Source organism: Atractosteus spatula, chromosome 27 (assembly GCF_055471065.1).
Source record: "Atractosteus spatula isolate fAtrSpa1 chromosome 27, fAtrSpa1.hap1, whole genome shotgun sequence".
NCBI lineage: Eukaryota > Metazoa > Chordata > Actinopteri > Semionotiformes > Lepisosteidae > Atractosteus > Atractosteus spatula.
The window spans coordinates 7,620,822-7,643,848 of NC_142732.1; the positions used below are offsets into that span (position 1 = coordinate 7,620,822).

At 41.5% G+C, this 23,027-nt stretch overlaps 1 protein-coding gene across 1 annotated transcript in view; it reads left to right on the plus strand.

Annotated features, from left to right (window-relative positions):
- sez6b (seizure related 6 homolog b) overlaps window positions 1-23,027 on the plus strand; it is a 205,617-nt gene that overhangs the window by 89,185 nt on the left and 93,405 nt on the right. The gene's annotated exons all lie outside the window — the stretch shown is intronic.

Below are 23,027 nucleotides of genomic sequence, written 5' to 3' on the forward strand. Positions count from 1 at the left end.
GCCAGTAGCTGGAGCTCACCCTGCAGTCTGTGTGGGTCCTAATGCCCCAGTATAGTGATGGGGACGCTATACTATAAAAAGGCGCCGTCCTTCGGATGAGATGTAAAACCGAGGTCCTGACTCTCCATGGTCATTAAAAATCCCAGGGCTTGTAAGGGTGTAAGCTCTGGTTTCCTGGCCAAATTTCCCCCTGGCCTTTAATAACTGATGTGTGGTGAGTGTACTGGTGGCCTTTAGCTGTTTGAGTGGAGTGCCCAGAAAAGTGTTACATACTGTAAGTATAAGGAGTTATTATTATTTTTATTATTGAAAAATAATTCATTAATAGGCATTAGCCAGTTAGAGAGCTCTCTTTTATTGCTCAGTGCTCTGCATTGTTGCTGTAGCTGACTTTACATGGCCAGAATGCAATCTGTACTATATCTATAAAACTAATGTAGTGCATAGTGCTGTACTGTAGCTTCAGCTAATAAATGGTCATATCTGATCAGGCTATTACAACCATTAAGATGCAGTTTGCTTTAAGTGCTGCTGAAGGAGACGCTCAATGAACTGGAAAACCTAGGGAAGAGGGGATAAGCAAATACTGTTCCAGTTCCAGGGAATGAGGTAAATTAATTCCTTTGACAACAGGATGTTGATGGGGAGAATGTGTTGTCTACTGAAATCTTGCCTTAATAAGCCATGAGAGCCTGATTTTCGTCTCCTCCTTGATTCAATCAAGGCAGTTTAAAAATGTTAATTCCGAGACTTGGCAAACCTCGGATTCAACTGTCAGTATCATTATCATTTTCCCGCAGTTTGTATTTTAAGCCACGTTTGACCTCATGATGTTGACCTGTAAATGCTTTATAGATGAGGACCTTGTGATCCTCTTCTGTCATGTAATATGAAGGTAAGTGGTTGCATCTCTCAAGAATGCCCTCTAAATGTCAACGGTTTTTGCCAACTGAATATAGATCTAAAATGCCACCAACAGCCAACAAAACTTAGCAATTAACTTCTAAACCTCTGAGGTTCTCAGCCTCTCTCCTCTGCCGTTTTTTGTCTGTGGGCTGGGCACACTACAGTTCAGAAGACCAAAAAAAATGGACATTTTCTAAAACATTTTCTATTTTCTAAAGTTGAGCTCTCTTGAGCAACGAGTTTGAATGTGTTTTTTCCCCTTACCTCTATTCGTCAACTGCTTTTAGCTGGTTTTCTGTGTTTACCTGGAGATCATGTGAGATTTGTAACTGTTTCAGTGCACGCTCGTTACTTTTTGTAGATCGTGGATACAGTAAGCACTTTCTTAGCTAGTGTAATTGTCAGGTCACACTCGATCAATCTCGCGTTTCTATAGTTTAAAAGCTTAATTGCTAGAGAAGTTTTCAATGGAATGTTTGCCAGCTGCCAAGTGAACTGCCGAACTTTAAAGAAAAAGGTATTCTAAGTTGCCATCTGGAAAAACAGAAAAGTAACTGACATTACCAATCAGGAGTGGTAGAATCTTACTGTGAAAAGAAGTGATTCTTAAAATAAACATCACATGTCACATTTGCACAAAAATAAGGTATTTATAACAACACTCTAGTTTGTTAAAACCTAATGAGAGAGTACAGTATGGGAACCACACCTTCTGAGAGGGAGCTGAGCTCTTGTTTAGGATGAGAACTTAATGGTGTAAATTGATTATACATGTGGGGCGAAATCGCTCTTTAATGGATCTTTTCATTGCTCTCTTCTTTTCATTCCTGCCTTCAAAGAAACATTAAGTGCTGCAAAGCCTATTATGTGGTGTTCAGCTGCCTTTAGAGAAGCAGGAAACCAATATCGTTGTGCTCGCTTTTGCGTCTAAGACAAGGAAATAGTCTTGTTATTTTTATTTTTATTTTGCTTTTGCATTCTTGGAATAATAAGATAATGAAGCCTGGAAATTAGCAGCTTAATGCCATTCAATGGCTTCCTCTGAGCATTGCCTAACAGGCGTGATTAGTCCTCTTTCTATGTGAAAGTGCTCATTGACAACCACATTAATATGCAGCTAGTGTGTTGAGTAAAAACCTGCTGCATATTCTTTCTGAAAACAATAACAGCACATAGTCTCCTGAGGGTGGTTACACACTACTTTTGCATAAGTTTTTCTAACTAAGGGATGATGGGTATGATGTGGGGAGGTTTTTGCACAATGTCACACCTTCATTCACGTTCCAGCACGAGTACACTTTGTGCATACTGCCAACCTGCACCTGAGCTGACCCCTCAGGCATTCGCTTCCAAGCTACCCGATTATTTTAATTACTTCTCTATACCTTGTTCCAAGGTAACATGCCAACCAAAGCTCGTCCAAAAAATACTTTTCATGCATTTCAACTCCAAAAAACGCTCCGTTTAAAACATGCGTGCAGATGGTTTGTGGCTTTGCATGTTGGCTTTGAACACGCACGAGTTTAAAGCTTAACAGCTGCAACACAGATCTTGAGCAGTTAAGTGTGGAAGGTTACTTGGATACCCTTTGGAAGAGAATTCATGGCTGCTCTCAGACTTGCGTCAGTCGGCAATGTTCTATAAAATGGAGACTATTCAGCTGTGCTCCTTCAATCACACATTCAGGGCTGAGTGCACACTGTCCTTCTGAAAGTCCCCTGTTCTCCTGACTGAAGCTGGTTAACAGTGAGAAATCTAGAGATATTACAACATCTGCTGACATAGCTCCTAAAATAAATCTCACACTGGTGTGCAATATTATTTTCTTCTGTTGTTTTTGGCAGGAGTGATATCTTGCTGTTTTGGGATGGCATAAATAAAAAAAAAAGAAATGGAAGCATGCTTGGATTAAAGCTCGTTAAGGGAGGGAAGTCCTTAATTGATTGGTACACAATGAGCTAGCATCGCTAAGCTGGCGCTCAAGGGTAATGTTTTCTCCATCTGAATAAAAATGAAAATTGAAAAGGCTTTCAGACATCTTAAAGGAAGCCTTGGCAATGACTGATGTGATATAGTCTCTTTTTTTTATTAAACGTTGTTAACCCTTCACAAGAAGCTGTATTGTTTGCCTTTTCAAATGTTCTGCTCTGTTGGTCTGTGCATCGTTAATTTGCTTGTGGCTTTTTAATTCTGCTGCTCTGCCTCCCAGAGAGAATGAGAATGCTGCGGATCGGCATAACATGACACCTTATAGCTCTCATTGAGGGATGCAGGTGCTCCTCGTTGTACTTGCTCTGTCTTGCTCTCTGCGGAGTGTGCTTCAATGGAATGTATCTTTTATTAACAAAATGAGCCAAGTGTATGGTAGCAGATGCTGAAACTGCAGTTGCTACTTGCAAACTCCTCTTGCAAAAGAGCCCTGAGAGTCTTGTGCATGGGCAGAACAGCTCCCTAGTCCCTGCTCTCCTCCCAGACCTGGCCTTTCCACAGCTTGTTTAACTAAGGCTCTGCGTGACGCAAGAATTTTGTTTTGCAGGCAAGACTGTTTGTACAATGGAATTGTTTTGTAGTGTAACTAGTTAAATCAATGTGGTCTAAAACTCATTCTGCCTCATTTCCCCGTATTCCCTCCCTACAGGATCCTATGCCACAATTATGTGGTGTCGGATATGTTGCTCTGAAAACGGACAAGCAGCCTCTTCCGCTGAATCTGTTCAGCACACCTGCCGACCTTAAGTGACATAGCTTAACTAGCTAGGGTCCATTAACTTGTTCAGGGGAATGAGTATTGAGTTGTTTGTGTCCTTCCCACTGCTCTTGAAATGATCCCATCCTCCTGAGAGTCTGTAGCAGAAGGGCTCTTGTAGGATGAGGGTGAGGGAGACGATCAGACGCAAGATCTGAGTCTTTCATCTTTCCTGCTGTAACTTTGATCAGATAAAATTGCACAACACCGTGAAAGCCATTCGCCAGTGGACAAGCATGAAATCAACAGCCTTGTAGATCAGTTTACAAGTCCAGTGGAAAACGAATTCAATTTTTTTTTATTCCTCTTTCTCTGAGAGCATTGCATGTTTTTGATACGAGGCACCACAGAACTGGAGTGCAAAAGGCATCAGACTCAGGAAGGGCAAATATCCACTTTCTAAACTGATGATGATCCATATGTTAGTACATTTCTAAAATATGATTAGTGGAACAATCTTCTGCAAGTAACCCTGGGGCTAAGAAGTGTGATTCAAGCTACGGTCAGGGCTAAGGCTTTATTACTTAATTTGCACTAAAGGTTGGTCATCCCAATTGTCAGTCTTTATTTTAAATATTCAGTTTCTAAATGGCATTTGCACACTCTGATCTAAATTGCTACCAGACGTTTAAGTGCATTGTGGAAAATGTCTGTATCATCATATAGTTCTGTCATAAACTGCAATTATGAAAGAAACTAGTATGATTTATGTTCGCATCAGGAGGAAAAGATGCAGCTCGAGTGGGAAATTAACATGAACTGAATCTGCGTGCGTGAATGAGGCTGGAGGCAAACGGAGTCCCCCTACCAGTTAGATCTCAATATGCCCACTGTTTAAGCAGACAGCTTCTCCTGTTCTCCTGGAGGTTTGGACTTCACCCAGAACTGCACAAGGGCTGTCAGATTTGGAACTGTTCTGCTTGAGGTTTACAGAGGTCGGATGGGCTGAACAGTGCCCGTTTTAAGACTGCTCTGTGCTCGGCTCTATTGAAGAAGTCCCGATAGTCCCAGCGACATCGTGCATGTCCCTTAATCTCTTTGTGATCATGATTTCGTTGGAAATCCGTGGCAGTGTACCTCAAGGCAAGTGACTCATTTAATGTTCAGCCTGCACGCTGAGCGGAAGAGATCTTCAGAAACAAAAACGGGAAACGTGATAGCCTTTTGACCTTTGGAAATCGTCGATTTAAAGGAGCCCAGCCATGGCCATTCCTCATGGCTCCTTCCTGTGTGCACCCTTGAGGTGGGTTTCCTCTCCACAGCGCACCACTGCAGCAATCCAGCACCCTGCCTGACCCCGTGCTCCACCTACGGGGGGGGCCTGGGTCTGGGGTTCGTTCAGCCCCCTTTTGAATTTGGCCGGATCTTAATGCTTTTGTGCTGGCCTACCTGGAAGCGGAGTGCGATTAAAATCTGCTTTGTCGTTTTAAAAAAAAATGCCTTCCTGCCTAGCCATTGCATTTTATTTCGATAGGCTTTCAGATGTCATCGGTGCACAGATGCGTTGTTAAATTTTCATGCTATTCAAATCCTAAATTAAATTGGGCGGGCATTGGTGGCCTAGTCTGGCCTTATGCTGCATGATATCGTATTTCTGTGTTGGGAGAAGCACACTTTAGTCATTCATTTATTGTACTTTAACCGGAAAGCAAATATTTTGCTTGTTCTTGTTGCCTTGGTTTGTTTGCTTCATTTTTCTAGCGCAGACTGAATAGTTTATGATGTACTTCTAAGAGCTTTAAGACTCATGAATAATGCTCTTCACACACTGCACAAGCGTTTGAACCAAGGCGCTTTTAATCTTATTCTAAATTCTTTATTGGAGACAATTGTCATGCCTCTTGGCAAATGTGCAGAAGGAATAGACGCTCAGTGCCGGCTTCTCATTACAGGTTCCCACCTTAATTTTTAAAATAAAAAAAACGATCTGTCTGGAAGAACACTGGAAGGCAGACTGCATAGCTGGGCGCTTCACAGAAATGGATCAATGCAGTGCAAGAGATAGCAGGTGTTGTTGCATTGATTTAGGCTGCTTGTTTGCTTCCATTGTCTCTCAGGTCATTATGGAAATGAGATAGATAGTGACCTTTTCCTGAGGAGTTTTGGGGGAAAAAAAGGCCTATTTCCTGGGGATGTGGCAAGAGTTTAATGAGCAGCAGCAGTATAAAATATGCATGTCCTTCCCCTGTTGGTTGGGTCAGTGCTCATGTGCTGTGCACATTAAAGATACTCGCTCTGCTCTCCAGTTCTGGTCATCGGGCCCAACTTTCGTTCATGCATTGCTTGATGTTTGCAACAGAACTGATCAAAGGTGAAATGCTTTAAATGCAGTGAAAAAGGTCGAGCGTGTCAAACCTTGTAACCACTTTCTGGATGGCTTGTGACTCCACTTTGTTCATGTCTGCTTATTCTTACAGATGATTTGGAGGTATTGTACAGCGTTCCAGGTGACCAAACCCCATGTTGCACCACAGTCGCTTAACATTTCCCCCTACGATGTTGTGATCTTTAAACACGTCTTGTGTGTCGCTGCATTTGCCCTTAAAATTATCGATGTATCCTTGTCAGACCAGCATAGCACTGAATGCCCCCTGTACTTAGTGACACTGCCTCTGTCATTCCAGGCAGCGCTCGGTTAGAATGCCTTGGGGTGGGTTTGTAACTTTGTTTATTCATGTGGCTGGATTTTGGAAGTACCAGCATACTTGCAACTAGAAAGAACATGTTCCTAATTTACAAAAATCAAAACGGCATCTTGTATTCCCATGCTGGTTTGCCCTGTTGATTGAGATTGGTCAATTACTGTGGAATGAAGAAAGGTAGTTTTGATCGAACTTGGTGTTTGGGGGGGGGCTAGTTTCAGGTTTTCTAGTCTTTGAATTGGCATGTGTGAAAAACATAAATTTGGTCCTACTTGCTGTTACGCTCCAATTCATTTGTTAGTTTAAGAATGCATTTGGGGATATTTTTATTTTCTTGTATTGATCGATTAAGGAAAGGTGCCTTGTGAGAAATTTTACATTGTACCCATTATTTTTTTCTATTTTATAAATAGTGAAAGATGTCAAATAATCTTAAGACTGCTTTTAAAAACTTTGGGATGCTTCTTGCTGTGACAGAATAAGGCTACAGGAAAATGATTGTTTTTTTTTTCCCCTCAGTTTCGAAAGAACCTTGAATTACTTCTGTCACAGAGGAAGATTAATGAAGTCTTTTGAATGTGTCAGGAAAATCTAGCTGCATGTGTCTGGCTCGTGTCACAGTGAAATAACTTTTGTGAAGAAATAGTTTATGGTGGTGCTTGTATTGAGCAATTAAACTTTCTATAATAGCTTTTTCAGTGTTCAGTTCTAGAAAGTGCAAAAACAGGGGAACAATAGATTTTTTTATTTTTACAATGGGAGAAGGTGTTGTAATAAAAGGCTGGATAATGACACCTTTTCAAATAGCCTTGGATAAAGGCATCACCCAGACAAACTCTGACACACAGCTCAAACATCATGCATATGATCTGAAAAGGTAGGGTTAAAACCCAATTTAACTCCATTGTTGAACGTTATCAAGGATCATGTGCTGTAGCTCATATATACATTTCCACAACCTGACAAAGCAAAATGTGGTTGCTTACGTGATGAGTGTGGCTCTGTGCCCATAGCAATTTGATTGCATCTGTTCATGGGCACCTCTGCTTCAGTCATCCAGCATAACTCCCTAGAAAGCAGAGAATCCCCCTATACCAAATGGACAGGCCTCCTGCTGCAGGAGAATTCAGGAGCTGTTCAGGAGCCAAGGGGATGATGTCACTTCCTGTAACAAGCTTGGTGCCACTCGAGCCATATTACAGTATACATGTTATGAAAACGTATTAATAGCTGTCATACAAAGACTTTACTACTGCACGTTTTGACTGACTGCAGAATGTTTTGTACCATATTGAGCACACAAGACATTTAAGGACCGATGGGCAGAAAGGTTTCGGTGCTCTCACTTCTCTCTTGTGTGTGGGGTGTGATGCAGTATGGACCAGATCACACAGCAGATATGCCTGCGCTGGTGGGCAAGCAGATTGATTCTATGCATCTCACTCAAGAGCACAACTCCCAGATTAGTTCCTGTTGTTACAGGAGAGAGAAACCTAGAGCTTTGTCCTCTTTACTCCCCTACGAAGCCTCACTAATCACCCCGCTATCTTGACATGATGCCTTCCTACCTTGTCACTAAAAATAATTGAGAAATGGATACCTACAGGCTCAGTTACACTGAATTAATCTGATAAAAAGAAGCCGCAAATGTAATCCTGTTGGCTGTGTGACTGTACTCTAGTTACAGCCCATTGTACTTTTTTTTTTAATCGTATAAATGAATTATTGAATATCGGTAGAGATAACATGATCTTATCAGCCACGGGTTAATACAGGTGCTGATGGAGGCTTGAGTACTTCGGATAGCGGATGTCTCTTCAGAAAGCTCTGTGCTCTTCATTGCTTGCTGTTCCTGCCAGAGCCCTTTAATAAATTTTCCTCTGCCGTAATTGATGTTTAGAATTGGTTTGCAACCTCTAACAATGTAATTGACTAAAGAAATTGATACTGCTCGACATTTTTAAGAGTGTACAAACTCAAGTGATGTATAGCTCTGGTGGTTAACATCATTTGAATACACCGAAATACAAATCCTTAGAAAATACGCTGCAGCAGCATTGGTTGGGATAGTTACTAGGACCATCTGCTGAGGTGCAAAATAAAAATGTCTTCCAAATCGCCTTTGACCAATAAAATATCAACTTGGCTTGGAGCAAAAGACGTTCAATGTAATGGGCTCAGTGACAGGAAGATTAATAATTTACATTAACTTTTTTTGTTTTGGTTATCTGTGGAAGAGGTATATATTGCAATCTATATAAACATGCCATGGGAAGGGTATTAAAATCATTCATTTAGATGAAATAGCAATCAAGGCCATTTTGTGGAATAATTTAGCGATCAATGGATCTATAAGTCCACAGTTGTGTACTTATACCTTAACTGCTTCCACAGCACCAAATATGCATCACTGTCTGCATATCTAATCCTGCACTCACCTCCTCTGTTAGCCCTAAGTTCTGTGCCACATTTAGGACTAACCTTCCTTTTTGGGGGGAAAAAGGCAATCGGCTTCCCAAACCTGTGATGCCCATCCTGACAGAGGGCAGCTGAATGGCATCTTGTTGTTCTAAATATTACGTTTAATGTTTAATCTCAGGCAGTACCCGTCTTAACCACCAGGTTGTCGTCACCACCACGAACGGTGAATTTGATTCTTCCCAACTTTATACGTCGCATGAGGTCTCTGATCCAATGGGGGTACGTGGGTGGGGCGGCCGACCGTGAGTCTGTAAAATCAATGAGGTGGCACTCGTTTTACTCTCATCACAATGAAAATACAAATGGAGGTGGGCTTGGCTTTCATGGCCTAGCGTGTGTTGCTGTGGATGTTGTTCAAAGATCAATAGGAAAAAAAAGAATATTTCAAGTGTGAGCATTTAGCCTTGGGCTTAATTGGATTAAATGTCTGGGATTCTTTCTGTGGTAAAGAGAGTGCTTCACAATCGATGCAGAAATAAAGGCTTTACGATCTCTGATCTATATGAGTGACACAGCACACATTCTGAGTCTAACGTGTGTGTCTATAACTCATTAGCAATTTAAGCCAGTAGACAATCAAGTAACCCCAGGCTTATAGACATAGTTATTTGTACTGCACTTGATATTGAGAAAATGTGTGTATTAACAATCTATTGCAGACACATTTGCTTGATGGCAAGTTTTGATGCATCCAGAACATCACTTGCAATCCGTTTCCTTTAGATCAATACATTACAACCGGCTAGACAAGTCAGATGATCAGAATGGCTGTGTCTGGTTTCCAGCCTTTTCTACATTCTAATGCCCTTAATTAAAAAGTGCATGAAACTCAAATACAGTAACGTGGAACTCAACAGCCAACCAGGGCTTTACTGCATATCTAGAGCTCTGAGGCTGACATACAGTATGTGAGAACTATTATATCAGTGGTTCTGGTTCTAACCCCGGTGACCCACACACCTGCTGGTTTTCGCTCCATCCCACCTTCATTAGGTCTTTGAAGCCCTGCATGATCTAAGAAGTTGCTTAATTTATTTCACTTAGAAACCACAATGGCTAAAGCTCCAATATACTGTATGTAAGAGCTGGGAACAAACAGGTCAAGAGTCTTATAATTAAGTCAATGAAGGGTTTGATTGTGTAAGTTAGGGCTGGAACAAAAACCAACAGGGAACCATTGTATTATATGGTCAACTATGTTACAACATGAGTTTCTAGTGAACTCATTGGATGCAAGGAACAAATAAAAGTTAATTCCACACTGAAAAGTACAGTAGAGAGAGGGTATCAGGTGACATGACATGAAAATGTTCGATTTATTTTTTGTACTATTCAGTTAACCTTTACATCTATAACTGCAAAAAAACAAAGTTGTTTATTATCCCATAATAAACCATAGTCTTAAGGGCTTAATTCAATTTGTGTTGCACAAATACCACTGGGACTTCTGCATGCTATGAAATGTTCATAAAGTGAATTTGATCAAATTCCCTATGTATAAACTGACATTTGCTGACCGCGATCTCAAGCATTATTTGATCCCTGTAAAAAAATCCTTTTACTACTATTACTATTACTTGAAACTTCCCATAGAGAGCACTACACTGATCTGCCATTTTTATCTTCAAGAAAGATCTTCATGAGGGGGATGATTTTAATATTGTACTAACTGTCCCATTTTTAAAGGGTCCACATTTCAAAAACCTCCTTAGAAATCACTTTTAAGCCTGATTTGTTTTACTTTTGCTATTCTTGCTTAAAGTTCACATGAATCTTCAGTCTTCATTAAGTGGGTTCCTGCTCCATTGCTGCCTGTTTATATGAGCCAGGATCTTTTATCATCCTCTTCTTGTATGAAAAATTAAGATGATAATGAAAGAAATTCTAACCTTGTTAATGCCAGCTGCCACTCGCTGTATAAAATTCCTATGAAAAAATCACTTCACACTGTTAATGAGCTGATTCTTATGTGTTATGAGTCCTGTAATTAAAATCCAATCTATCATAAAAAGGGGAAACTGGAAAATAGGAGATTTTTAAATGGAAGCCAGGTGGAACATCTTGCCCATCTGCATACCTGTGTCAGAGGAAATGCTGAAATATTTTCTCTTATTTTTCCCTTCATCCAAAAATGAATGAATAACAGTCACTGCAAATGTAGAGAGACCCAGTGCAAGAGGGAGTTAGGTTCTGCTACAGTGTCTCACTGTTTATAAGTTTATTTGTTAAAGATAATCAAATGTACTGTCCCAGTTTTACACTGAACACATACAGAGTAAAAGCTGTGACTAGTTTCATAGATCAAGCTTACAATAATATATTTGCTCCTATCATTAATCTGGTTAAGCTCTTAAAATAGCTAAAACACTGAGCACTTTCTGTTTGATAAACAAAGCTTCTGGGGTTTTTTTTTGTTCCAAATACTTAAGTGAACTGATTCTTTCCTTCATCGGTCTCCATTCACAGGGCTTGTGGAATTAGTTACTGAAGCGGGCTAATTTGTAAGCTTTATATGAAAGAGTTAAACTGTGAAACCTAGAGTTGCAGAATTCTTTCTCATGCATTTACTGTACGATGCTAACGTTTGACCAAAGGCTGGAGAAAATGAAGCCCTTTCTTTGCACTTTGGGATGAGGAAGCTTTTTCCACCCTTCTTCGGTGAAGTTGGTGCTCGGCAAATTCCTGCTCTGCCCTCCTGCAGGAATTTCTCCACTGCAGTCATTTCAGCCCAGCAGAACCGCAAGTCAAAAGTGAGGAGAGGGATGAGAGATCCTAGCATCCCTGCAAACTATAATAAACCCTGTGCTCGAGAGATGATTACATTACTGCACTCTTCGTTCCTGCTCTTTTACCAGGCGTAATTAGAGCGGGATAGAATTGCACGGCCAGCACAGTGCCCTAAAAGCATGATTAATTAGGAAGCATTGAATCTGTTATTACATAGTGGGGAAAGGTGATTGTAGAGAACAAACAAATCAAAGAAATTCAATTTGAAACAGCCCATTTTTTCTTCTTTTTGTTGCCTTATTCCAGGAGGCTCTTTTAATTTATTACTCATGATGGGATTGTCTTTTGTAGAATCGCTTTGCATAATTCTTCATTATGGCAAAGGGGGGGGGGGAGGGCGCTTTGTTGGTTCTTGGGGAGCTGCTGCTCCTTCTATCGAAATATTATTTATCTGGCAGCACGCTTTGTCATCTCCTAGCTCGTTGTCTCAAGACAAGGCCGGGGCTTTCTGATTTACAGTGGGCGTGGGGGATGAAAGTCCCAGCAAGGAAAAAGGGCAGGGTGCGAATCTCTTCAGCTGATCTCAGCGAAATCTCAAAACCAGCTGTGGTTCAGACCAGCACAAGCTACTGAGCCTCTCTGGACAGCTGAGGATTCGTGTGCATAGTTTTCTGAATTGTGGTGAGCCATAAAGTCACGATCATGACCTAAGATCCTTTTCAGCATGTTGTACAAGGTAGGGACAAGACACTCTAGCTGGGCAAACAGAGTACATCTCAAGTGAAACCCGTGTGGGCGTCAATTCTAGATATGCTCTATGTCTTATACTGCAGCAGTGAATTCCAGCCACGGTCCAGCAGAGCCACAGTCCAGCTGGTGTTTTAGGTTACCATTAAATCTAATTTCTAAAGATCTGGAGCAATTAATTTGTGATGAAGTTAAGTAGGTGATGGGTAAAGTTGAGATCTGATCGCCTTTCAGCCCTCAAGGACTATAGTTTCCTTAATTAGAGCACCTCACTTGATAAGTATATCAACACTCGATAGTTATTTTCTGAGATAAATCCATGAGTTTGTTTCTCTCTGCTGTGGCTCTTCCATATTTCAGCCATCTTTGTCACAGGGCCCACAATCCTCATGCAAAGCACTGCGTCAAAGAAACAGTAGCAGGAGGATTTGAGTAGCGACTTCATGGTCTGTTCAAGATAAGCCCACTGACAATTCTTCAATTGAAAACAGTCATGGATAAGCATCAGTTTTATTTCAGGCAATCCAAACATTTTCAACAGTCTCCCCCATAAATGGCAATTGCTGACAGTGAGTAGGAAGCGGTCTTGTCACGCAGTTGTACTTGCAGCAGCTCCCATAAGCCTTCAGTCCATAACCCCACCACATCCAAAATGTAGATCTCTAACCCGCACCCCAGTCTATGACACACGGGTGTCATTTGTGTTGGATGAGGGTGTAGAGCTATCCAAAAAGCAAAGGAAATAGTCAAGCTGGTGGAGGAAAAAAGAAGGCTGATGAAACCGAGCAGCTGCCAGTTGCTGCCCATGTTGTGGACAGTCTCCCTCTGTGTAGCCTGTCCGCCACCCCAGGCCCAGCGCAAGGGGCTCCAGCCCTCGCCAGCTCCCCAGAGGTGGTCACTCATGCCTACAGGTAGCCCACTGCTGGACTGGTCTCTCCCAGATCCCCTAGATCAGGAATTACTTGGGTGTCACATCTCTCGTTTACGTTGTCGTCGTCGTCGTCCTCCTCCTCCTCCTTCCTCTTCTCTCAACCTGTTAAGCGGTGTTCTTCCGGAAGGGCCACGTGACTCTCCTTCCCTGGGTGAGTGGGCATCTGTGCTGAGAAGGCGACCGGCAGCAGGGGGATCAGCTGTTATATGTGGGGCTTTGAAGAAAGCAGTGTGTTGTTAGTCTCCTCCTGCATTATTGATGCTGTACGTACAAGGAGAGGAACTCTGCTGTGCAGTGGTTTGGGTCCCTCTAATCCTCTCTGTGTGTTACGGCTTGCAGCCTTTTCAGATGTGGAGCTTCTCTGCAATATCCCTGCCAGCTTTTATTCCCCCCCCCTTCTTCAGAAGATATCAAGGGAGGGGAGGAATTGCTGCCATCAGTGCAAGCGGGGCTGGAGAAAATCGCGTTGACAATAACGGCTCCATCGAAGGGCAGGGGTAGCGTCTGAAATTATTTTCGGAATTGGAAGCCTCTCCTATTTTTCTAATCCTGCCGCACACACACAGTGACCGGGAGCCCCCTTCCTTGGCTGGCTGATCCCTCAGCTTCCTCCATCGTGCAAAAAAAGGCGCGGATGAACTATTTCTAACAAATACTGGTAACAAATGACCGTGAATTGGCCAGAAGTAGCTCTCATTTAAATCGAGACCTTCATTTGGTGAAAGAAAAAAGGTTCGTGTTTTGGGCAATGCATACTGCAGCTGCATGAGAGGAATATTGAGAACGAGTTCACAAAATCCTGAGAGTTATAGTGATTGAGGGCATGTTGAGTGGATGTGCAGCTAAGCCCACAAATTGCAGCCTTGCAATGAGGCGACCATGTAACCCCTGAAAGGTCATGACCTAGTGGATGGTTCATGAGCGGAGCTCCAGTCATGTCTGGCAAGTCTGTAAATACGTGACCTGGGAGAGTTCCAAGCTGATGGAGCTGTAGATAGGAGTCACTGCTCCTTTTCGGAACCTTGTACATCATCCTCCATTTAAGCTGGGATCTTAGATTTATTTGGTTAGATTTTTAATTTTAATTTTTAATTTTAATTAATTTTATCTTTTTTTTAAGGGAAGATTTGGGGAATTGGAGGCTTTGTTCACGGGAGTGTGGAGAGAAAATCATTAAATGTTCTCTGCACATGCTGGAAGGGTGGATCTCTTAGAAAGTACTGTGGAAGTCTGAAATTTACTCTCTTTGGTTGGAAAGATCAGCATCTTTACATTGAAAGCTATGGACAAGAGGTTAAGCCCTTTGATTGCAAAGAGTGGCATAGGAGAGCTTTACAAAGTATTGTTGATCCCTGCACAGGAAAACATTTTCATTTTTTTTGAATAATTTCCTACATCTGTTGACAATTACGCGCTTTAGTGACAGCACACAATTTTCAACAGAAGTAGGATTGTTTTTTAATCCCTATATTGTTTTGGAAGAGTCTTCTGCAGCTGTTACTGCTGTTCCTGGCTTACATCAGTGTTACAAAGTGACACCAAAAGAAGAGACGTATTTCTGTGCAACCTGTTTGTGCATCCTGTGTCATTCTGCATTGGGGGCTGGGGGGATTTCTGCTAATTTGAGCAAAGTGTTGCATCAAATAAATCTGCAATGGCTTCTCTGAGCAAGGTGGTAAAGTATTTTCTGTGCCGTTTTAAATATTCACAGATCTGACTTGTCCTTCCCGTATGTGAAATTGAAACTGTGGTCTAAGCAGGAGCTAAAGTTTGTCATGCAGAGCACATACAACATGATACAAAACAAAAGTAGAGGTTAAACAGCGGGAAAGCTGTGACATCAACTACAAAAGAAACTCGGTCTCCTGTAATGGCACTCTAGCACAGAGTTTTTTTTCTGGCTATTTGTTTAATAAAACCCTCTGGGAAACCAGGAGGAACCTACAGAGCAGGATCAATACTATCATGCAGGCAGCAATGTGGACCAGTGGATAGGGACCTGGACTTAAAATTGCAAGGCTGTTGGGGCTGAGCAATTCCCCCAAGTTACTCTAGTAAAATACCCATCTGTATAAATGGCTGCAAATGTAAATTGCCTTGATTTAAAAGCCCGAGCCAAATAAATTACTAAAAAATTAGAAAGTTAGTATCCTAATCCTCACCCCAGATGGGGAGTGGATCAATGTTGTTCCAGGAACATGAGAAACATTGCAAACCAGAGGAAGGCAATTAGCCTTTAGTTCTTGAACTTCATCCAGCAGGGATGGTCTGGTCATGTGCTCCAGACACCTTTTGTCCATTCTGAATTTCTTTATGGCTCCATCTCCATGTGTACCCCTATTTGGGCCTGGGTTCTGTGCTGGGGGTGGATATTGACGGGTTTTGGAAGCAGACACTTACTGTGTCTACTTTATTCAAAACACATGTCCCAGATTAACTGTATGGACCAAAGAAATCCTTTTTTTTTTTTTTATCGACTCAGAAATCTAGACAAGGTACAGTTTTAGTACTGCCTCTTTTGATTTGACTATAAACCCTTTTTCATTACTCATCCAGTCATCCTTTTTCTGCACTTTTGTAATTGCTTCCCAACGTTAAAGAGTTATGTAATTACAAAATAAAAACATGCAATTAATCTTGTTAAACAAACTTTGAAATCAGACACTCCGTAAATCTAATTGGAGAGGCACAGAGGGATTACTTTTGCCTCCGTCTGTTTTAATACTGAGGTTGTGCAGCACCTGAAAAGGTAAAGATGCCTTTCACCATATGTGACCAGTGCAGCTCTCACTGCCCCTGTCCCAGAGCAAATTTGATGCCACTCACCAGTGAGCTCTGAGCATAGTCAGCACCACTCCCTAGAGAGCAGGTAACTGCCAACAGACTGTGTTCTCTGCTGTGGCAGAGACCTACAGTAACTTTCAATTGGGTGGGACATGAGTCCGGTTAACTGTGCGTTTTAAGGACAACTCCATTCTCCTCTTCAGACAGGTCCTAGTCTCTGAGTCTGCTGTCTGGAGCCATTTAACACAGCTTTTCTTTTTCTGGCCTCCACCCCATTCCTGCTGAAGTGTCAATCTTGCTCAGGGCTGCTGCTGCTTTGCAGGCAAGCAGCTGTGTCATAGCTTTAGTCTTAATAGCTGAACATGAAATTCCATCTTTTCGTGTACGAGTCAATATAAAAACCACTTGTTCTCTTCTCTGAATTATCCTGATCTGCTGGGAGATGGCTGGGCTTTATCGCGCTGTGATGTACAATAAATATAAAAATGCAGAAGCTTGACAGATACAATTCTGTGATCTTGCACGCTACTTTGAGGAAATTGAAACGCATTTATTTTGTAGCCATTCCACAAATGTTAGCCTTTATTAATCTACTAAAGGAGTTTATGCTGCATGTGAGTCATAAACCAAAAGGGATCCCACCTGCTTCTCCAGATGAAGCTGGAGTGCATGATATCCCACAAGTGCCAAATGGCTGTGCTGTGTTCTTTATAGTGGGGAAGCATCTTTCCATTCATAAGAGACAGGGTACACCTTGCCTTGAGAAATGTCAAACACTTGATAAAGCATCTGGCAATGGACCAAGCTACATGTAATACTGTATGCTCCTGTCTTGTGAGAAATCAGGAAAAGTTATGGAAGGGTAAGGCAAGGACACACTTCTTATGTGGTGAACCCAGTTCTAATGTTTGGGGGAGATACTGCATGCATAGTAGAATTCCTACTCATGATTCCATTTCACTTAATTTCTGGACATGACCATAAAATTTCAGAAAACCCTAGACTATGGATTTATACCTGCTGGACAAATCTGACTAGCGAAAGTGCTCCAGTCCCCATGATGGTGAAACACAAACTTTCTTTCAGAGAGCTGTCTTGTTCTTATACAAGCCTGAGCACACTAACCTCCTCCTCAGAGCTTCCAAGTATACCAGCTAAACCGATGTGTAATTCATTACTAACCAGAGGCGTCTCTCTGGGATGCCTTGAATTTGTGCTTCATTGAAATGGGGTGCCTTCTTCTCCAGCATATCCTATGACAGCCCACGAGATTTAAAGAGAGTCGGTCTTCTTCTTTTCCGGAGAAAGACATCTAATGATTTTTAGCACAGGTTGCCAGAGGTGGTGGACTTCAAAGAAAGAGCTTTACTGATGGCATGTCCAGATGGGTGGAACCGTTTTGATGTATACCCACGTGTTTGAACTGGACTGATTTAAGGCAGCGGGAAGGCAGTGTGAAAACAGAAGGTTGCAGGGGAGCAAGGAACAAAGAAAATTTCAAAACAGAAGTCTTAGTCTGCATAACAGCCTTGAGACACAGACCCCCACCACCACAACTGCAGTGCTTGCAAAGGCACTGGAAAGCTGATCAAAGGTGGGAGCATTTCCCTTTCTTGTTGCATCTCTTCTCTCAGGGACCTGGGGCTTAAGATGATAATACAGAATAATGATAAGGAACTTAAGAAAGGCAGCAAACTGCAGGAGGTCTTTCAGCCCATCTAACCTATTCGGTAGCTAGTAGTCAAATGATCCAAGAATCTCAGCCATCTCTTTCTTGAATGATGAATTTTGGATAATACAGAAAATGACCGCCCAAACACAAAAGGTTTTCTGAGCGCCTCCCAGGAGTGTTGTGACCAGTACAAGCCGCGAAGTGCCAGACTGATACAGTATGTCCAGGATAAAGGAGGGGGGTTCGAAAAATAATCCATTAACTTCAGACAAATGTTTTGGCTCAGCAAAACCCAGAAACGGCATGTAGGAATCTTTCATAACAAAGTGAGGGCACTGTGTCAGCAGTACTGACTGCAATGTCAATTAGCCCGTTTGAGTGTATCTTATTCCTGCTTACCAGAGAAGGGATCCTCTTGATAAAGCAATCAGCATTATCGACGGAAATCGGATTCAATTTAGTCACGGATGTTCCACTTTGTTGCCTGAAGGCAGCTTTGAAATGTTGCTTGGCAGTTAGCTTTATAGTGTTTGCTTTGGAGAAACCAAATTTGTTTCTGGAGCCACTCACACCTCTTCATCAATGTACACAGATGTTTTGCAGTGAACCTTTTTAGCACCTTTCCATGTTCAAGTGATTTGATGGACTGCTTTTTGAACTCTTTTAAGCGGTACATATAAATAATTTGCAGCAAACAATTGTCTATCAGCTTGCTGACAATGTCTAGCAAAAGACTCATGCTGTGAAGTGTCTCTGTACTTTTTTTTTCTTTTATTTGGCACACTTTAGTGCTTTTTTTTATTGCTATTTTAAGTTTCTTAGAATATCCAGGGCAATTTACAATGTTCAGAAATTGTTACGTTAAGTTCAGATAAAAAAGGAAACAAGGTATATGACCACAAGAAAGAACAAGGACAATAATGCTGGCATAGAAAATAGAAAATGCATGTTAACAAACTAAAAGGATACCTAATTTTAGTTTTCTGCACCATACCAATTGTAAGCAGTGTAGATATAAGGCCATAATGGGGACACAGAGAAGGTGTGTTCCCCACATTTCAGGTGTATACAGTACATCCAACAAACTATTAAAATGGGTCATAAGAGTAGAAATGGAGTTCATCAAGACTGGGTGTCCTTCATTATAAATTCTATTCCTGTGTTTTGGGATTATGGTCAATTTATGGCATAAATTTGTCCTTAAGATCCTGAGATGTGTCACGTCTAACTCAGAGATGGTTCCATTAAAATATTGATGCCCGATTAGGATTCTATAACCAACTTATTCTGTCGCCCTGTAAAGGAGAGTTAAGAAACCTGGATGGTTCTGATCAGTTTCAGAACTCCTCCTGAATTCGGCTCCTCAGTAGAGATTGTAGTGCAATTGAAGCAAGGAAAGAAAATCCCACAGGCCTGAGATTTTTGCAGAGAAGGGGGGGGGGGGCACTATGCAGCATTTTTTCTGCGTGAGCTTTTAATTCATTCTCCTCCTCTCTACCCCCATGGCTTTATAATTGCAAAACACAGCCTGCTACCCTTCAGTGCAATACCGACAAGTGTCCCCTTGCAGACTGCTGGGATTTAACCCAAAAGATTTGCCCCCTGCTTTATAAGCCTTGCAAGCTGAAATCCCTCCTGGCTAACAAATAAATACATGTAGCAGGCCTCGGCTCTGGAGAGAGAAGAGAGAGAAACAAACATGCTGGTCTCTTCTGATAGGAATTTGCACAATAGAGCTGCTCTAGGATTTTTCCCATAGTGTGGCTGGCCTAGATTAAAAGGCTGACGTTGAGGCTGCACTTCTTAAGCTTTTTTGGAAAGCATAAGGATTGCTTCAAATCCGCAGTGTCCTGCAATCATGGTTAAGTCTGCCTGGTATCTGAAGTCCTTTTTTATATCAGCATCTTTGAAAAATCCAGTAGAAGCCCTCTTAGGCTGTTGTTGTTTGTATGGACTACCACAGTTCAAAAGTTTACCATATGAAGAATTCAGTAAATTTTATATTGGGAGAATCGTTTTGTTTTAAAAGACGAACAATCGAAAAATGACCAAAAATGTTAAGAAATGAGGAATGGCGATCAGTTGCATCTGTAAAGAAAAACAACTGGGGAGTAGGGGAGAGTTCAAATGGACCTTTTTGGGGTTTTTTCTTCTTGTGCATGTCACCTTTTCTAGCTCTGTTTTCAGCAGCACAAATTATAGTCAGATCAGCAAATCTTCGTTCCGAGGAGTAGCTTAGAAATCCAGGGATCTTTTTTTTTTAAGAAAAAGCACACATCGGTTTCAAAATGACATTCTGGTGCCAAACTTTGAAGAACTAAACAATTTAAAAGTCAAATCAGCTCTGCGGAACATACAGGTCTAAAGCTATGTTCTTTGATCACAGAGCAGAGGCAGTGCGTCTCTGCAGCTCACAAATGAATGTAATGGATAAAAAGAATAAGGAAGCTTTCTCGAATTTCAGCTCTGCGCTGGTTGTGAGAAAACACAATCTGTGTTTCTGTGCAGAGAGAGCTATTTTGGCATCTCTCATCCAATTCAGTTTTCATTTTTCTCAGAGGTCATCCTGGGTTCTGAATAAGACCTTTTTTTCTGCATTGGAGAAATTGTTTATCTCTGTATGACTTCACCCTTGCCTTATTTTATTTATATTGCGTACTGTCAAGGTTGTTAAGCTCGAGGAGAGAGTTTGTGATGGGGGTGGAAAAAGTTTTAGATGCAGTCAGTCACTTTGTCATTCCACGATAAATTTTATTGTGGGAAGTACTGGGAAAATGTTTCTGTTGTCACTTGGAAATATTTCTGCAGTAGTCTCACTTCTTGAACACATGAGGTTTTATTTCATATGCACAAAAAAGGTGATATTTCTTTACTAAATGGAATAAGGACACAAATCAAGCTCACCCGGAAACTTACTGGCTACACATAGCCTGTTTTCATACAGGGAAGTGCTGTAATTCAGTGCACAGGAAGATCAACAGACTCTAAAGTGTGCCATCACCTACACAGACTAATTTTCTTGCAATTTAATACGCACACAAAAAAAAATATTTTAAATACACGAATCTGAAGTCTGTAAAATGCTGGCATGCTTAATAAGGGGGAAAAAAAAACATTCAGGTAGTCTACAAAAGAATAACGGTAATCCCAAATCTTTTGACACTTCAAATATTTGTTATATCAGCAATGATCCACACCATGCTGTATTCCCAAGCTATGAGATTCACAATTTAGCTGACATGGAGAAGGAGAAGAAAAAACAAACTGGTATTGTCTCGCTGATTGCTTTGAATCAGCTGAAAGGGGAAAAAAAATGTTGATCCTTCAGAGAAATCTCAGCGCTCTGCAGGGAAAGATTTGTGCGTTTACATCTGACATTCCAAAAAAAATAGGCTTTATTGCATTTGAGAGACCATCAGTCATTTTGAACGTACTGCATTTGGACTAGAAATGTTCTAAGGGGGAGAGTGAATGTGGGTTTGAGTGTGTGTGGGGGGGTACGCTATTAGTGTTTGTAGCATTCCACAGGGCTCTTTTACAGCAGCAGAGATACAATGGCTTTCATTGTCTGAAGCAGATTGAGTTCTATCAGAGCTGAATTGAATAATTGTGAAGAAATCAACATGTTCTCTGGCAGACACTAGTCATCCTGAAGGGCCTCTGATTAGATCTAGCTTAGGTGCAGGTGGGCATATTTATTTTCATCCTTCCAATTATTATATTTGCTAATTAAAGCAGTTCAGGGCTAACTCTTTAGTTTTATTAATTGGAGAGGGGAGAAGAAAAGCTATTCAAATGAGGAGTTATTACGAGAAAAGGTTATCTTTTCGGCTTCATGCGCAGAGCATCTTTTTGAAAAGGTTGCAGGTCTCAATTCATCTACTTTCATTATTCGTGCTTTTACCACTTCCTTGTCTTAATTTGTGAGCCCCATTTAATACAAGAGGCTGAACAGACGTTTAAATTCCATCACCTTTTATATCCGTCACACTCCTTGGTACAGTACCTCACAGACAGTTTTCTACCTTTCTGGTTTTAAATGAAATTCATCAATTTTTTTTTATTGTGCACTAAAAAACTGAGAACAGGAGGTGCTTCTTCACGAAAAGAGTTGTGGGACAGCAGGACAGGACTAGCCGGATGAGTTGAATTGGTCTCCTCTGTTTTGTAACTGTTCTTATGAGATCGAAACAAACAACAAATGCCCATTTGGCGAGAGTAAGTCGTTCAGCCACAATAATACTTAACGGGTCCAAGGATCTCACCCAGCCAGTTCTTGAAAGAAGCCAAGGTTTCGGCTTCCAAAACATGGCGGGGCAGCCTGTTCCAGACTCCCACAGCCCTCTGGGAGAAAAAGCACATCTTGTTCTCAGATGCACTCAAATGCCCTTTCGCATGCTTTCCACTTGTGTTCTCTGGTTGGAGCCGAACTGATGATTCTGAAGAAATTCACTGTGAAAACGTTTTCAGTGCCTTTGAAGATTTTGAATACTTGAATTGGGTCCCCTGGTAGCCTTCTCTGTTAAAGGGGAATTGCAAGAATTGGCGTTGATGAGTGCATTTCAAACCACAATGAAAGTAAAATGTGCACAGCAGCTTGTAAAACCTACATTTATGAACCTGCATTTATAAATGGAATGGATGAATTTCCAGGTATGCACAGCGCTATATTCTGCGATTCAGAATGAGGCAACAAGACTTCCGGTGAGCTGAGGCAGCCCTATTACATTGTAAGCAAGCAGGCTTGTGAATACATCCCTTTATTCCAACAGAAACATCGCTCTCGGTTTCGAGACGGTTTTGCCGACAAATACAATTTTCTTGTTAACTCTGCATGTAGATCATGTTGGAACATTTCTGCACCACCTGTACTTATTCACTCGTACATTAGTAATTACAGGGACTAGTGAAGGAACGTACACCTGTGAGGAGAACAATTAGGTCCTCAAGTACTGTTTTACTGTTTCGGAGAATCCCGGCTGGCCAGGTGTCTTCAAGGTCTCTTCAGTGGAGTTGTAACTCATGTATCATGTGTGATTTAGCAACATGAAAGTGAACTGGGGTCTTAGCTGATTAGGGTTTTGGCTAATTACTGACCTTGTTAACACCTTGTATGGTAAGAAACTGCTACTGATCCATCATAAATATATGTTTTTTGTATGAAAAGTTTGCTTATTTTCAAGAATAAAAGCCTATGGCTGTCCTTAGGAAAGTGAGTAAGAGAGGAGGTTAACCTGTGAACTTCGCCTGCCCCCCCCTTCTGTATTGCAATAAAGATATCTCCAGCTTGATTTACCAGAGTCATGTGGTTTATTGAGAAAAGGGTCAAACACTAGTGAGCAGGAAGGGCCGCGTCACGTTGCAATTCGTGAGAGCTCTCCCTCTCGCCCA